Source organism: Scyliorhinus canicula, chromosome 8 (assembly GCF_902713615.1).
Source record: "Scyliorhinus canicula chromosome 8, sScyCan1.1, whole genome shotgun sequence".
Lineage (NCBI taxonomy): Eukaryota > Metazoa > Chordata > Chondrichthyes > Carcharhiniformes > Scyliorhinidae > Scyliorhinus > Scyliorhinus canicula.
In genome coordinates this window covers 56,001-62,000 of record NC_052153.1, presented here as the reverse complement: position 1 = coordinate 62,000, position 6,000 = coordinate 56,001, and positions in this window count along the sequence as shown.

Sequence of the window (6,000 nt, the reverse complement as noted above, 5' to 3'; positions counted from 1 at the left end):
GAGCGAGTGTCCGGATAAACCGGTCAAAGAGATTGAGTGTCCGGGTAAACTGGACAAAGAGAGCCGGTGTACGGATAAACCGGACAAAGGGAGTGAATGTCCGGATAAACAGGTCAAAGAGAGCGAGTGTCCGGACGAACCAGACAAAGAGAGCGAATGTCCGGACGAACCGGTCGATATGATGTAGGTACATAATGCGACTATTTGGAAGAGAGTTCCAGGATGTTTAGCCACAGACTGTGAAGGAACATTGAAATGTGAATGGTGAGTGACTTGGAGGGGAACTGCCAATCACAGACGTCTCCAGCACAGAAAAGACATTTCGGCCCATCGCGCCTGCTCTGGTCAAAAACAACCACCTGACTATTGTAATCACATTTTCCAGCATTTGGCCCATAACCTTGTATACCATGGCATTGAAAATGCACAACTAAATACTTACTGTGATGAGAGTCTTCCAGACTCCATGCATCTGCTGCCCTTTTCCTGCTCGATGGTAGAGGTTGTGGGTTTGGAAGGTGCTGATGAAGGAGCCTCAGTGAATTACTTCAGTGAATCGTGCAGATGGTACACTCTGCTGCGTCTGTGCATTGGTGGTGGAGGGGTGAATGTTTCAAGTAATCATTTTTATGCTGCTTTGTTCCTGTTTTCAGCTCCTTTATGGTTTGTTCATTGAGTGCTGCCTGGGCTGAGTGAGAGTGCTTCTTGGAGTTGAGTGAAAACTGGGAGGGTGGAACTGGGAGAAGGAGAAACTGGCAGTTGAGGCTGCAAGGGAGAGAAGTGATTGGTAAGTATCCAGCGACAGAGTTAGAGACATGCCAAATTTGAATCGATCTGGTAAGTAGCAGTGACTGGTAAATAAATTTTGTTTTCTTTGCATTTATCTTTTTTGTTGCCATTGTAGTTGTACAAGTTAACCTAAGGATTAAGACATGGCGGGAGATCCCAGACTTGTGTTATAGTCCTCTTGTGCAATATGGGAATTCAGGGACACGTCCACTGTCCCTGGCTCCTTCACATGCAAGAAGTGTGTCCAGCTGCAGCTCCTGTTAGACCGCTTGACGGCTCTGGAGCTGCGGATGGGCTCACATTGGAGCATCCATGATGCTGAGCAAGTCGTGGACAGCACATTTAGCAAGATAGTCACACCGCAGATAAAGAGTACATGGGCGGCACGGTGGCACAGTGTTTATCACTGTTACTTCACAGCACCAGGGTCCCAGGTTCGATTCCCGGCTTGGGTCACTGTCTGTGCGGAGTCTGCATGTTCTCCCTGTGTCTGCGTGGATTTCCTCCGGATGCTCCAGTTTCCTCCCACAAGTCCCGAAAGACGTGCTGTTCGGTGAATTGGACATTCTGAATTCTCCCTCAGTATACCGGAACAGGTGCTGGAATGTGGTGACTAGGGGCTTTTCACGGTAACTTCATTGCAGTGTTAATGTGAGCCTACCTGTGGCAATAAAGATTATTATTATTAAGACAGGGAATGGGTGTTTTGGAATAGGGAATACCGTTTTGGATACTGTTAGGGAGATGGGTCATCAGGGGAAGGCAGCAGTAATCAGATTCATGGCACTGTGGCAGGCTCTGCTGCGCAAGAGGGCAGGCAAAAAGAGTGGTAGAGCTAAAGTGATAGGGGATTCGATTATAAGGGGAGAAGACAGGCTTTTCTGTGGACGCAAACGAGACTCCTGGATGGTATGTTGCCTCCCGTGTGCAAGGGTCCTGGATGTCTCAGAGCAGCTGCAGGACATTCTAATGGGGGAGGCTGAACAGCCAGCTGTCGTGATGCATATAGGCACCAAAGATACATGTAAAAAATGTGATGAGGTCCTACATGCTGAATTTAGGGAGTTAAGAACTAAACTAAAAAGTAGCACCTCAGAGGTAGTAATCTCGGGATTGCTACCAATGCCACGTGCTAGTCCGAGTAGGAATGACGGGATGAATGCGTGGCTTGAGAGATGTGCAGGAGGGAGGGATTCAGATTTGTGGGACATTGGAACCGGTTCTGGGAGAGGTGGGATCATTACAAATTGGTCTACACCTGGACCGGAGCCAATGTCCTAGGAGGGTTGTTTTCTAGCACTGTTGGTGAGGACGTAAACTAATGTGGCAGGGGGATAGGAACCAATGCAGGAAGTCGGAGGGTAGTAAAGAGAGGATAAAATCAAAAGGCAGTAAGGAGAAAAGTGGAAGGCAGAGAAACAGATTGAACTGCATTTATTTCAATGCAAGAGGCCTGACAGGCAAGGCAGATGAGCTCAGGGCATGGATAGGTGCATAGGATTGGGATATTATAGTTATTACTGAAACATGGCTAAAGGAGGGGCAGGACTGGCAGCTCAATGTTCTGGGGTACAGGTGCTATAGGAAAGATAGACCAGGAGATAGGAGAGGAGGGGGAGTTGCATTTTTGACTAGGGAGAGGATATATCCGAGGGTTCTCCCACTGAGTCTACATTTGGAGAACTGAAAAATGAGAAGGCTGAGATCACTTTGATGGGACTGTACTATAGGTCCCCAAATAGTCAGCGGGATATTGAGGACCAAATATGTAAAGAGATTACAGATAGCTGTCGGAACAATAGGGTGGTAATAGTTGGGGACTATAACTTTCCCAACATTAACTGGGACAGCCAAAGCACTATGGTTTGGTTGGAGAGAAATTTGTTGAGTGTATTCAGGAAGAATTCCTCATTCAATATGTGGATGACCCGACTAGAGAGGGGGGAAAACCTGACCTCCTCTTGGGGAATAAGTAAGGGCAGGTGATGGAAGTGTTAGTGAGGGATCACTTTGGGACCAGTGACCATAATTCCATTAGTTTTAAGATAGTTATGGAGAATGATAGTTCTGGCCCAAAAGTAAAAATTCTAAATTGGGGTAAGGCCAATTTCGATGGTATTAGGTGGGAACTTTCAAAAGTTGATTGGGGGAGACTGTTTATTGGCAAAGGGATGGCTGGTGAGTGTGAATCTCTCAAAAGGGTGTTAACTAGGGTTCAGGGTGAGCACCTTCTTCTTAGAGTGAAGGGTAAGGCTGGTAGAAGAAGGGAACCCTGGATGACTCGGGATATTGAGGCCATGGTCAAAAGGAAGGAGGCATATGGCATGCATCGACAGCTGGGATCAAGTGGATTCCTTGAAGAGTATAGGGCTTGTCAGAGTAGAGTTAAGAGAGAAATCAGGACTTCTGGCGATGGCCATGGTGTGAGTGGTCATACATTTGGTGGATCCCGCTCATGGCCATTTTTTCGGACCTTTTCCCTGGTTAAAGGGTGGATGTGAGGAGGTAAAAAGGTGCAGGAGAGCTAGCAGAAGAGAGTGACCCACTGGTGTATGGACCTGAGGGCCAGAAGCGGCTGCAAAAGAGGAGAACAGACTGCAAAAACTGGTCCGGTGCCTGCTGCACGTGGAGATGGCGGAGGGTCAGGGAGCAGCCCTGCCAGCTCAATGGTCAACAGAGAAGCTGGTGGGTTTCCTGAACGGGTGGTTCACCCAGCAACGCAAGGAGGATCTGGGGGTCCTGGCCAGGGCAGTGGACCACACCGGAAAAGCAACAATCCCTCACTGTCTTTAAGTTCACAAAAGCCAATCCAATAGATAGACTTTTATCCCCCTCGAGCCCCCAATGTTATGGGAGAGGTGTTTTCAGAACCCCAAAATGTATCATGGAGTTCAACCAACCCACACCTTTAATGGATTGTTGCTTTTGAAGCACACGGCTTGTTCCCCAGATGTAGTATTACAATTATGGACACGTAGTTTTTAAAACAAAACAATGTTTATTCCATGAACTCAAATTAACCTTTCAAATAAACATTGGATCTCTCAACACCCCTTACTTCAAAGGTAACCCCGAAAATGAAACAACACTACCCAATCCTGCAAACTGTTCCTTTACACATTCAATAGACTTGACAAATCCTTCAAACAGAAGCACATTAGATTTATATTCAATACTGAGACCTTTTTACAATTCCGATTTCACCAAATGATTAATAGATAGTCCTTCATGGCAGAGATCACCAGCAATGCAGCTCACAGCCACACCCAAGCTTTCTGCAAACTGAAACTAAAACTCAGAACTAACCTCCAAATGCCCGAACCGAGCTCAGCTCCACCTTCTCTCTGACATCACTATTTTCTTAAAGGTACATTGCTTAAACATCTATTTCTTAAAGGCACTCTCACATGACAATATATACTTTTTTAAAATTGTTTTTAACAGGAGAAAAAACCCTTGGGGTTTTTTTCCTTTGGGGGGATGAAAAAAAAAATAATTTTTTTTTTCACATAGGCGAGGCGGAGGTTCAGATGAACCAGGAAGTGTAAAAGCTGGCGAGCCGAGCAGTGGAGCAGGAACAGGACGCGGCGACCATCACCGCCCACCCCACCTCCCCCGCACAGAGGGAGGAATGGAGAAGCGTGCTGAAGACGGAAATAAATGCCATAAACGAGGATATAAAAACGGAGATAAACGCCATGAGGGAGGCACTCAGGACAGAGCTCCACACAATGATGAAGGAGATGCTGGCGGAGACAACAGACAAAATGCAGCGAACCATTAACGGCCTGGAAAGGAAGGTGGAGGCACAGGATAAAACAATTCAGGAGTTGGAGAGGACTGCCTCGGACCAGAGCGACAGGATGGTGACTCAGGAAACCGAGGTGAAAAGGTTGGTAATGACCCAGGGGAGCCTAAGAGGGAAAGTGGAGGACCAGGAAAATAGGTCCAGATGGCAGAATGTTAAAATAGTGGGTCTGCCAGAGGGGATGGAGGGCAGAGGCCTAACAGGCTATGTCACCCAAATGCTTGGAAAGTTAGTGGGGAGAGAAAAATTTCCAAAACCCCCAGAAATTGACAGGGCGCACAGATTGCTCCAATCCAGACCCAAAGCCGGGGAGCAGCCCAAAGCAATTATCGTGAAGCTGCACAGGTTCCAAGACAGGGAAAAAATCCTTAAGTGGGCTGGCAGACGAAATTGAGTATGTGGGAAGGGAAGACCATAAGGGTGTACCAGGACCTTGGGGTGGACCTTGCCAAAAGAAGGGCTGAATTCAACAGGGCCAAATCAGCACTCGACAAAAGTAATGTGAAATTTGGGGCGCTATTCCCAGCCAAACTCTGGGTAACATTTGAGGGGAAGGAGCTGTTTTTTAACACCCCAGCAGCAGCGGAGGAGTTTGTTAGAGCGGACAAACTTGGGAGGGACGGCCATCATGAAAGCGACGGGGATGGAAAAGAAAGGAAGAATCGTAACAAAGAGCTGGGGGGCAGACCGCAAACAGAGACAATACGATCACGAACTGTACACACATGTTTGATGTACTGTGCAGGACTGTACTAACTCGTTCCCGGGCTCGTTCCATCTCTCAATGCAATGGGAGCGCAGCAAGGTGAATGAGGGTGAGAAAGGCGAACAGGAGGGCGAGACAAAGGCTAGCAAAAGGAAGGTAAAACAGGACCAGTGCAGGGCAAGTACTAGGAGGGGGGGCCACCGTGCAAGCGAGCAGGGCTAACACAGGAGGGCAGGAAGAAAGGAGGGCTGCGGCGCGGGAGAGGGAGCGCCTGGCACAAAGAGAGGGGGGGACAGGGCAGAAAGGGGGGGGGGAAGAACACGGGGTGGACAAAGGAACAGGGACTAAGGGGGGAGGGAGAGGAATTGGGGCAAGAGCGCAGAACAAAAGAGAAGCAAAGAGAAGGGTGAGGTAGATAAGCAGCACAAACACAGGCCTGGGCAGACATGGAACAGGGCGAGGAACCAAGGTGGTGCCACAAACAGCCACTCAGGAGGGCTTCAGGGCTAAGGGAGACCCTGGAGTGCAGGGCGCAGTCACGTGGCATACACATAGCTGGCGGCCATGTTGGGTGCCCCCTGGACAAAAGGAAACCCCGGAGCCCTGGGGTCCGACCTCATGGCTAGAGCGGCGACCGTGGCCATTTTGGACAGCCCCCAAACGAATGGAAACCCCGGAGTGCAGGGGCGAGTCCACC